This window comes from Monodelphis domestica, chromosome 5, assembly GCF_027887165.1.
Source record: "Monodelphis domestica isolate mMonDom1 chromosome 5, mMonDom1.pri, whole genome shotgun sequence".
Classification (NCBI taxonomy): Eukaryota; Metazoa; Chordata; class Mammalia; order Didelphimorphia; family Didelphidae; genus Monodelphis; species Monodelphis domestica.
In genome coordinates, this window is record NC_077231.1 from 80,076,785 (window position 1) to 80,089,458 (window position 12,674).

Genomic DNA, 12,674 nt, shown 5'->3' on the forward strand with positions numbered 1-12,674 from the left:
GATCACTTCTGAACTCTTTAATAAAATCAGCATAATCTATTTTTTCTGTTATTTTTCATTACATTTTTTCTATGCCCAACTATTTCTCCCACTTTTTTTGTAACAAGTATGCTTTATCCAAAAGTTTCACACATCTCTTTGAAAAATTGTTTAAATGTTTTCTTAAGCATCATGTACAGTAACTTCAATGACTCTCCCAATAAAGTCCTGCCTTATAACAAATTAGCACACTAATAGAAAATCAATAGATTGGCATTGCCTGAAAATGCTTGCTTTGTGCTTTACCTGTAGACTACCACCTCCTCTATTCCAAGTCAGACTTCTGAGTCATCACGCCGATCAGAGGCTTTCCTTTCTATTGCTTTAGTCATTGTGTGAATTGTCATCCTGGCTCTTCTTTCCTCTACATCAGTTCAGACAAGTTACTCCAAATGTCTCTGAATTCTTTATATTTGTCAATCCTTAATCACAATGATGATAACTCATATTCAAACACCACTCTGGTTAGCTATGTTCTCTAATTGATGGGCACTCACTTGCCCTATAATTCTCCAAAGAGTTCTCACAACACCTCAAGTCCATTCTCTTGAGATTTATACATGTAGATATATGTGTGTGCAGCTGGGTGAGGCAGTGGATGGAGTGCTGAGCCTGGATTTAGATAGTCTTGCTTTCAAATTCAGCCTCAGACACTAGTAGTGTGACCTTGAGCGAGCCCCTCAACTCTTTGCTTCAATTTCCTCAACTGTAAAATGGAGATGATAATAATATATACTTTACAAGGTTCTTTTAAGGATCAAACAAGGTAAAAATTGTGAAATTCTTAATGCAGTGCCTGTCACACACTGGATAAATGTTAGCTATTAATACTGTGACTAGAGAGCTGGTCATGGAGCTCTGAAGACCTCACTTAATGCCCCACCTCTGACACTCCCAACTGTAGGATCCAGGCTAAGTCACCAACCTTCCTGGTGCTTTAGGCAACTTTCTCCGACTAGAAGTTACAGGTGAGATGTCAATCTGCATTGGGAGAGAGAGGAAATTTCCTCCTGTAGGAGTTTCCTATGTCAGTGAAACCACAGGTCCAGTTCCCATCCCTTTAATCATGTGTAGAGACAGTGGGATATGTTAGCTAGGGGGCCAGCCTTCGAGTCATTGAACTCCCTAGAATCCCCAGACAATTCTCGGAGAGGGTGCTAACCTTCAACAGGAGAGCAAGTTCCTCGCAGGGAATTCCCCACTCTAATGAAATCACAGTTCTGGTTGAAAACAATCCTATTACTATTTAATGATGCCAAGCATATGCTTGGAACAGACTCATCTTTTAAGCATCAGTATTCTACCAGGGTTGGTATATGGCCGACAGATTCTGAACACTAAGAATTCCAAGGAATTGAAATGGACAGTGGCTCATAGGGCAGTGGGAAGAAGAGCACATGGAAGGTGTGAACAGGCTACAATCCCTTGCTAATGAGGAATCGCCCAATAGAATACAGTGTCGTGAATGGAACGTATGAGATGAAGAGGAGATGTGGACTGATCCAGGAACAATTGTGAGGGGTAGAGGAAGGGCTACCCAGGTGTTTAATGACATTGCCAAGATGTCAAGAGAGAATGAGTAAGACCTTCAAGACATTGAGTGGATCCTCCGTGATGAACTCATGAGAAAACATGGTCAAGTCACATAGGATGATTGTTTGATTGGTGGGCTGTAATCTAGATAGATCAATGGAGAGAGAGAGAGTGAAAGAGAGAGAGAAAGAGAGAGAGAGAGAGACAGACAGAGAGAGAGACAGACAGAGAGAGACACACAGAGAGACAGAGGGAGAGGGAGAGAGAGAGAGAGAAAGAAAAGAAAGAAGGGAGAGAGAGAAAGAGAGACAGAGAGAGACAGCCAGAGACAGACAGACAGACAGACAGACAGACAGATAGAGAGCACAAACTTTATTAAGCTCTCTTATGTGCCGATGCTGGGGATGTAAATATAAGTAAATAACAAATGCTTTACCATTAAAGGCATTACATCCTAATGTGGAATGACAATATATATAGGCAGTGGTATGCTGGTAAGTATTTAACAAGTGACTCATAGAATACATTTCTCACTTTTAAGCTTAGTCTGCATTACCACTTTCTCACTTGCTGGAGTCTAGATAATGAACCAGAAAATAATATATATAAAGTCTTGTGTGCTTGCTGATTTCCAAAGGGTAAAGGCTCACATTGAAAATTTAACAATCAGCTCTTTCTAGCTGTTTTTTCCTACTGAACTGGCTCTAGCACACCCCTGCATGTAAGGATCCTGGGAAGTGAGGAAGGTTATATGAGGTTGATGCAGTAGGCAATGAAAAGGAAGATACCTAAGAGAATCCAGGCATGAGTGGGATGAAGCATGGCTGGAGGCCTTCCTGAATGTTAGTGGTATTGCCCGCATTAATGACATCACAGAATCACTGGTATGTTTTAAGTATATAATTATGGTGTTATTATTGGCATTATGATTAATAATGATATCTCCATATTGGACTTTTTTAGGGTTTCAACATTAATAACTCCATCCACCTGTGAATGATCTAGTTACTCTCAGCCATGCAGTGATCCAAGACAATCCCAAAGATTCATGATGAAAACTAGCATCCGCCCTCTGAGAAGGAACTGATGGAGGGTGGATGCAGATTGAAATTCACTTTATTTTATTTTATTTTATTTCTTCTTTTTCTTTCATTTGAGATCTCTTCCACAAGATGACTAATATGAAAAAATGGTCTATGTGCTTACCCATGATAAATCTATATCAGATTGCTTACCATCTCAGGGACAGGAGAGGGCAGGAAGGAAGTGGCAGGAGGGTCAGAAGGAGGGAGAGAATTTAGAACTCAAAACTTTTTTTTTTTTTTTTTTAGGATAAATTGTAGTTTATTTTTTTTTTTTTTTTAAATGAGGTTGGCATATTTATTTTTTTTTTTAAATATTTTTTTTCTTTTTTTTTTTTTTAATTTTAATATTATTTTATTTGGTCGTTTTCATACATTATTCACTGGAAACAAAGATCGTTTTCTTTTCCTCCCCTCCCCCCCCCCCCCCCCCCCCCCCCCCCCGCCTTTCCCTCTCCCATAGCCGACGCATGATTCCACTGGTTATCACATGTGTTCTTGACTCGAACCCATTTCCCTGTTGTTGGAGTTTGCATTATAGTGTTCATTTAGAGTCTCTCCTCAGTCTTATCTCCTCCAACCCTGTGGTCGAGCAGTTGCTTTTCAGCGGTGTTTTTACTCCCACAGTTTATCCTCTGCTTGTGGGTAGTATTTTTTTTTTTAGATCCCTGCAGATTGTTCAGGGAAATTGCATTGATACTTATGGAGAAGTCCATCACCTTCGATTGTACCACAATGTATCAGTCTCTGTGTATAATGTTTTCCTGGTTCTGCTCCTTTCGCTCTGCATCACTTCCTGGAGGTTGTTCCAGTTCACATGGAATTCCTCCACTTTATTATTCCTTTTAGCACAATAATATTCCATCACCAACATATACCACAATTTGTTTAGCCATTCCCCAATTGAGGGGCATCCCCTCATTTTCCAATTTTTGGCCACCACAAAGAGCGCAGCTATGAATATTTTTGTACAAGTCTTTTTGTCCATTATCTCTTTGGGGTACAAGCCCAGCAGTGCTATGGCTGGATCAAAGGGCAGACAGTCTTTTATCGCCCTTTGGGCATAGTTCCAAATTGCCCTCCAGAATGGTTGGATCAATTCACAACTCCACCAGCAATGAATTAATGTCCCCACTTTGCCACATCCCCTCCAGCATTCATTACTTTGCATAGCTGTCATGTTAGCCAATCTGCTAGGTGTGAGATGATACCTCAGAGTTGTTTTGATTTGCATCTCTCTGATTATAAGAGATGTAGAGCACTTTTTCATGTGCTTATTAATAGTTTTGATTTCTTTGGCTGAGAATTGCCTGTTCATGTCCCTTGCCCATTTGTCAATTGGAGAATGGCTTGATTTTTTGTACAATTGATTTAGTTCTTTATAAATTTTAGTAATTAAACCCTTGTCAGAGGTTTTTATGAAGATTGTTTCCCAATTTGTTGCTACCCTTCTGATTTTGGTTACATTGGTTTTGTTTGTACAAAAACTTTTTAATTTGATGTAATCCAGATTATTTATTTTGCATTTTGTAATTCTTTCTAATTCTTGCTTGGTTTTGAAGTTTTTCCCTTCCCAAAGGTCTGACATGTATACTATTCTGTGTTCGCCTAATTTTCTTATAGTTTCTTTCTTTATGTTCAAGTCATTCATCCATTTTGAATTTATCTTGGTGTAGGGTGTGAGGTGTTGATCTAAGCCTAATCTTTCCCACACTGTCCTCCAATTTTCCCAACAGTTTTTATGAAATAGTGGATTTTTGTCCCAAAAGCTGGGATCTTTGGGTTTGTCATATACTGTCTTGCTGAGGTTGCTTGCCCCCAGTCTATTCCACTGATCCTCCTTTCTGTCTCTTAGCCAGTACCAGAACTCAAAACTTTAAAAAAAGAATGTTAAAATTGTTTTTACATGTAATAGGGGAAAAATAAAATGTCATTAAAAAAGGATTAGCCTTTTTTAACATCCCCACCCCAGCTGCTAGTGCCTCCTTTTCCCCATCAGTTTTGTAGGTTTTGGTATATGTTGTATTCCATTTGAATTGTCTTAGGAAGATTCTGAGGATTTACCTGGCAAGACAAAGTACCAGACACTAGGGTTCTCTCTCAAGCTGAACTGCCAAGCATTCAGATTCCATTGCAGAGAGCACAACTCCAATGGGTTAGCCACATAATCTGAATGCCAAACATTTGCTCCCCTGAAAGACTATTTTATGGACAACGCTCACAAGGTAAGCGCTCACACAAAGACCAGAAAAAGGGAAACAAAGACACTCTCAGGCTCTCTCTGAAGAACTTCAGTTGTGAAACTTGCTGGCACAGGACTAGCTGCCATTGGCTTCACTATAGAGTCCATGGAGGGGACTAATGTGCAAAAGGCTAAAAAGACAGATGATGATGAAGAACACCATTTGAGGTTTGGAAAGTAATTTGCACCATATCTCATCTGAGGTAGGTTGTAAAACCTTTAAATGGCAAACAAAGGAGTTTGTATCTGAACCAAGGGATAAGAGGCTTGGTCTTGGTTGTTGTCCTTGGTACTCAGGGGACCAAAATGGCATTACTGGCGATGTTTTTTGACTTGTACATCAATTGGATTTAAATGAGACAGAGTTGCAGTTGTTAGCCTCACTCTCTCATTGAGAGTTAATAAAGTTCAGTGGCAAGATAAAAGTCAAGATGACCAGTGATGGCCCAGGATGCAGTGGGTAACCTTGGCATCTTCTATGTCTTGGCATCTTTAAGCTCTAAGCACTCCACAGTGCCTGCTTTAGCAGCCTTCATGGCCATTGGAACAAATGGTTCTTATCTGGCCCTTCCATTAGAAGTCTTCACATGCCCATAGTAGACATCCCTATAACTCACCAACAAGTTTAAGGTCTTAGTTACCTCAACCTAGTTTAGCCCATCTACTGAAATGGTTTTACCAGGATGTGGCTACAGCTTTTTGGAACCACAGATGAGAGCTGGGTAGCAGGTGGATGAGCAGCCTCGAAAAGGGCTCAGCAAGCTCTACACCAGTGGTGTTATTCTTCCCTGGAATACCTTTTACACTCTGGTTATAGGGTAAAAGAAAAAGGAAAGAGCCAGTTATAGGAGACACCTAGAAGATCCCAGAATTCCTGTATGCATTCTTGGCTATTTTGTGCCTAGCCCTGGATGAGATGAAAAGATCATAGATTTTTTGAGCTGTAAAAGGTCTCAGAATAATCTAGTCCAAACCTTCACTTTATAGACTAGCAATTTGAGGTCCAGATAGAAGAGAGGACTTGTCAACATATGGGTAAATAGTAAAATTCAAATTTGAACCCAGCCCCTCTAGCTCCAAACTGAACTTATCACACTGCCTCTGAATAAGTGAATGCTATGGGAGATACACAAGAAAATATAAAGCACATTGATTCTGAGACAGGGTTTTAAAAAATGAATAAAACAAATAAAGACAAAATATAGCAATAAAACACTTTAAAATATTAAAAGAAATGTGAAAGAATTTTCATGAATTTCTCTGAGGCTTGAGATCTCAGGTTTCTGAATATTGTCTATAACCTATCTGGACCTCAGTTTCCTCATCTGTAAAATAAGAGAATTAGACTAGGTGGCCCCTGAGACTAGGCCCTGGCCTAAGGACCTAGATCTTGAAGAAACCTAGCACTCCAGATAGTGATAGGAGTCACTGTCAAATGATGGATTGAGACCTTACTCTTGGCATGGAGAACCTTCCTTAATTAACAAAAGCATCAGGCCTCATATTATTCCCAGCTTTGTATGTCCCTGAATCTTGGTGACCATATGTTTATTTGGGTGGGTTTATCTGGCTCTGAATGTCACAGGTCTCTGTACAGAATCTACCAGGCAGCAGAGATACTATTTCCGAAAAAATAGAAAGCCCCACCTTCAGGAAGCTGACAGAGAATTTAGTTTTTAAAAAAATGTGCTTCCTCTTCCTCTTCTGCTCCAACCTTGAGGTTACCATGGCTTAGATGAGCCCATCCCCACCCTGGGACTCAACTTGATAGTAATAACACCAGAAATTCCACCCCTTTCCTTCCCTCTCCCCCACTTCCCTCCCTCCAGCTTCAACCTGGACCAGACAGGCAGCCCTTTATATCTGTTTCTTTCTTGGCCCCTGTTTTTAATCTCTAGGCATTTACTTGGGGAGCAAGAGGGAGCCAAATGCCAGCCTACTAATGGCTGGTATTGGTTCCAGGAAATTAGCTCTGTGTGTGTGTGTGTGTGTGTGTGTGTGTGTGTTTTCATCAGAGAGCCTGGGATCTGATGCTGGGGTGGAAAGAATCTTCCTTAAATTGCTTAACTGCAGTTGTCCAGGAAAGCAGATGGATCCACAGAAATGGAAGAAAGTTCTTCAGATGCTTACACAACTTAGGGGAACTTCCACATGGGTCTGAGTCAGAGCTGACACTTTTTTTTCTTCTAATAATAATACTTCGAACAACTTATTTCATACTTAAAGCACTTTTCACAGTTCAAAGTTTCTTAGATCTAGCTCAGAAGGCATTTGGCTCCATCTTTCTTCAGTCTTCCATTTTGTAGATAGAAGACTGAGGCCAGAGCTTGTAAAGTGCTACTTTACAATATGAACTAGTGCAAATAATAAAACCCAGTTATATGATTTTTCCCCTCCTTCCTTCATTTAACAAAGTTAAACCATAAGTGGTGAGTCACTAGGCTTTGCTGGTGACTGCAGCTCACATTTGGGATGGGTTGAGGGGATTATGGGTACCATATGGAAGGATTTAGAGCTGGAGAGGACCCTAGGGGTCACCTAGACCAACCTCATCATTTAAAAAAAAAAGCTTTACCTCCTGTCTTACTATCCGTAAAGTAAAGGCTAGGCAATTGGGGTAATATAGCTAGGAAATGTCTGAGATTAGATTTGAACCTAGGCCCTCCCAACTCCAGGCTTGGCACCTATCCACTGGGCTTCCTAGTTGCCCATAACCTCATCATTTTTCAGAGGAGAAAGCTGAGGTCCAAGGAGCTTCAGTATTTTATCAAAGGTAAGATTTGCACCTAGATCTTAGCATCATAAAATCAAAGGATTATACATTTAAAATTGGAAGGAACCTTAGAGACTCTTTAGTAGAACTCTTCCCCACCCTCATTTTTACAGATGAAGAAACTAAGGCTCTAAGAAAATTAATTTAATATAGGTGCTCTGGCTCCAAATTCTGCACTCTTATCACCATACCTTACACTCTTCTAGTTGTGTGACCATGTGCAAATCACATCATCTTTCTGAGTCTTGATTTCCTTGTCTATAAAATGGAAGGAAAATATCCTAAATTGCACCTAGATCTCAGGGATCAGGGGTCTATAACCAGGAGAACCCTCAGAGGTTATCTAATCCAACACCCTAATTTACAGAGAATGGTGGGGAAATGAAGTAGCTTTTCATATAAGCAGTAATTGGGTGTGGGATCTGAACCCAAGGTCTCCGATTGCTAACCCAGAGCTCTTTCCACTGTACTATGACTATTATAAAGTGTGGAAGAAAGAAATGCTAAAATGAATGCAAGGACTGGATTTTGCAAGGCTATCTCATGAAAAAATGAGATAGAACTCTGGCTGCCAATGGGGGATGGGAATGGGATATTCCAGCTAAGAAAAGGAGTGGAGCAGTAAGGGGCTGCTGACTTTTCTCTTTGACTTGAAGAGGGAAGGAACAAAATCCTCATTGAGCCTACTTAGCTACAAATCTACAAATCTCTTGTTGAGCAGAAAAAGATCCAGACTAACAATCTCTTTTACAGTGGTGAGACAAAGACTTTTTTCCCTTTGGGGAAGGAAATAGCCTATCCTTCAGAAGACTCATTCAAAGCTATATCTCTGTGACAAGAAATACCATCATCTTGAACCTACAAAGACATTAAGATCATCTGGGATTTAGTCCTCAGACTTGTGCCTCAAACCCTGAAGACATCTATAGGAGGGAGATAGTTTAGGGACCCCCTGTTTCCTCTTTCCTAACTTATATCCAACCCCTTTTATCTAATAAATAGCTCTTTTCACCTTATAGAGAACTCAGACATCTTAAATGTACTAGAGGGGGATTACAAATACATCAACTAAAGAAGAAAGAGACTGAAGGGGATCTTCTCTTACCTTTCAGCTCTAGTCAGATCTGACTCCATCTTCCAGACAGCTCTTCCTGGGGGAAGGAAGAATTGGTGTTACTCTCTATTTGTTCCCTCTCCCTATCTTACCTGTTAAAACTTTGGTTCCTTGATTCCCCACTAGTATAAAGGAAAATAAGAAAATGTCTGTAAAGCAAGTTTGCAGCTTTTTACATATCATACAATAATCAGTTAACATGAAAATAGTTTCCATGTTGCATTACAGTAACATGTTAATAATTAAGAATGTCATGACCATTGCTTCACAGAGTTTATAGTCCATTTAGAGGAATAAGATATAGATGTAAAAAGTTGAGTAATAGCACAGCCGGGAATTTGTAAGATAAGCATGTAGGAGATGTCACAAGACCAGCAGAAATTATAAAAAAGAGAGACTCTATCTTGGGAACAGGGATTTCTTAGGAAATGATGGCTTTTTAAAAAGCCCAGCTGGAACCAACTGAAGGCTAATTGAGGAGAGTTTGATGGGTTAAAGGCCAATGGTTTCTTTGGTCCACTCATTTTTGTTAAAACATGTACCTTCTGTCTTAGAATCAATATTGTGTATTGTTTCCAAGGCAGAAGAGCAGAAAAGCAGAAAAGGCTAGCCAATGGCAAGGCAAGTGATTAGGCCAGTGGGGGGGCCATCTAACCAAAATGAATAGGGTGGGGACAGCTAACTGACTCAGTGGAAAGAGGCCTTGAGATGGGAGGTCCTGAATTCAAATTTGACCTCAGCTACTTTCTAACTGTGTGACCCTGGTTAAGTCACTTGACCCCAATTTTCTAACCCTTATTGGAAGCCATACTTATTATCAATTCTAAGACACATGGTAAAGCTTAAAAAAAAAATGAAGAGGGTTTCCTATTTCATCCAAGCTTTGTGAATAGTCAAGAGGTCAAAATGAGTTGTGGGGAGAAAGGAAAAAGGTAATGGAGAGAAAGAGAAAGCACTAGTGTGAGCTGCTCTCACTTGAACCATGGTGATGAATTGTGGCACTCAAAGTTCAGCTGTCCTTGACAAAGATGGATGAAGTGACTTTCTCAGATTCTTTGTCAATGCAAACAATTCCTAGGCTTGCTGCTAGACTGGATTTTTCTTTATTGGTTTCTGTTCTTTTCAAAGGAATTTAGAATGCCATCATAGAAGAATCCAGAAAGCACATTAACAGAATGAGAGAGGAAAATGTCCAAAGACAGTTATAAAAGATACCTCCAAGCCAATGGGAAAAAGTTATCATCATTTTGGATAGGGTTAATATAGCCCAAAAGAGAAAAGGTATTGTAATCGACCAATCCTGTGAGAATGTGTTCTTTTTTTTTCAATGAGGGTGGTAAACAATAAAGTTATTTATTACAAATAAAAAAAAAACCACTTGCCCCAGCCCTGTTCATTCATAATAGAGACAACAGTGTAGACATTTCAGGGCATGGTCAGAGAGAATACTGCCTAAATCTAGATAAGTTCAACATCTGCAAACATGGGCTTCTTGCTGCCTATAGTTTCTTGCCCAACTAATCTGTGAGCTCTTGTTGGGGCTTTTTCAACCTTGAAATGAGTAAGGAAGGACCTACTTCTACCCACCATCCATGAGTAATATCCAGTTTAGTAAAGTGTTGTCCATTGAAAGTATCCCTTTTACTAGGAGAACATTGTACATAGTAACTGAAACATTGTGGGACAATCAAATGTGATTGACTCTGCTACTAACAATAATACAATAACCCAGGGCAATTCTGAGGGTCTTCTAAGAAAGAACTATCCACATCCATAGAACTGTGGGAGTAGAAATGTAGGGGAGAACACGTGACTTCTCGTTTATTATTTGGGGTTTTGGTTTTATAAGATTACTCTCTTACAAAAATGAATAATATGGAAAAATAAAATAAAATAAGCTACTTAATAAAAAAGAAAGTATCCCTTTTAGTGGGAATTCTTTTGTTTTTAACTCTTGAGAGAGTTAGAATTTATTTTTACTACAATTACTTAAACATTCTTTTAAGTTCTTCTGATTGTTCTGGCTCCTTAGAATGAAGCTTGTTATATTTTTTTATCCAAGTATCTTAGTTATTTCTGAAAGGAAATGATATGGAGGATTTCTACTATAAAATTATAGTTACTTCCTTATTTCAGCATTGTTGTCAGACCATTCTCTTTCAGTTTCCAATCTGTTCATTCATACCATTGCTAACAAATTGATTATCAGTGTACATCACTGGGCAGCCAGGTGGTGCTGTGGACAGAGTGCTAGACCTGGAGTCAGAAGTCTCATCTTTCTCAGTTCAAATCTGTCTTCAGACACTTAGCAACTGTATGACTCTAGGCAGGTCCTAAAAAAGTTTGCCTCAGTTTCTTTGTCTGTGAAAAGAGCTACTGAAGGAAATGGCAAACCACTCTAGTATCTTTGCTAAGAAAACCGTAAATGGGGACCCAGAGTCAGATACAATTGAAAGTGATAACACAACAAAAAACCATTCCTTGAGTATGGGGGTCTCTGCTTGCTCAGGAAAGCCACCTAATGAGTAATTGGAGTGACCAGTCCTGGTCTCCAAGATCAGTATGAAACCTGCCACCCTCTCAGGGAAGAGGAGTATGGGAGGGGGTGCTGTTGACTACAAAGGAAGGACGTGGCATAGAATGTTAGCCCACCATATGCATCTGTTGGTGCAGCCCAACAATATAGCCCAATGCAGTATAACATAGACTAATATGACCTAAAATGGCACAATGTATTTAATGTTTTGCCCAATTAGGTTGGGCAAATGGATAGAGCACTAGACCAGAATCAAGAAGACCTGAATTCAAATCCATCCTCAGATACTTACTAGCTGTGTGATCTTGGACAATTTACTTAATCTCCCTTAGCCTCTAATACCTCATCTGTAAAATGGGAATAATAATAGTACCTACCTCTCAGAATTATTGTGAGAATAAAATGAGATAATCTTTGTAAAGGGTTTTACGGATTTGAAGATCTATGTAAATGCAAGGTATTATTATTATTAATCCAGCCTTGCAAATAACAGAAGTTTAATATATATTTATGGAGTTGATGCCAGATTCATACTCAGAATCTTAAATTCATTGTCACCTCCTTCCAGAAGGACGATTGTAAAACCAAAAACTAAAGACAGAACAGGTTATTTCTGTTTAAAAACAAAAACTCTATTATTTAGTTATTTTTAACATTGTTTAAAATTTTTTTTAATTCCACATTCTTCCTCTCCCCCCAGCCCCTCTACCCCCCACCAAGAAGGTGAGCAAGATAATATCAGTTATACATGTGAAATCATCCAAAGCATCTCTTCTTAAATCACCTACAAAGGGTATTTTTCATACCTGTCTTGTGAAAAGCTGTCTCTACCGCAGCTACTTGTCTAGGTTAATAGGATTATAGAATTCAGAGCTAGAAGAGACTTAGTCGGTTATCTAGTCCATGGATTCTTAACTTAGGGCCTCTGAACTTTAAAAAACAAACAAACATGCCTTTATAACCCTGGGCAAGTCATTTAACTGTGTTTGCCTCAGTTTCCTCATCTGTAAAAGGAGATGCAGAAGGAAATGGCAAACCACTTCACTATCTTTGTCAAGAAAACCTAAATGAAGTCACAAAGAATTGGACCAGACTGGAATCACTAAACAACAACATCTGTTCACCAATATAATTGGCTTCCTTTGAACCCCAGGGATTTCATTTTATGCATTTAAAAACATTCTTCTGAGAAAGGGTCCATATTCTCAGAGACTTATAGAGGGCCCTAGAAAGGGGTCTATGGTCCAAGAAGAGGTTAAGAACCCTGGTCTAAACTAACCTCCTTACTTTTCAGAGGAGGAAACCAAGAGGTGGAGTGACTAGTTTAGATCACAGAAGAGCCCAAGCCGAGAAGC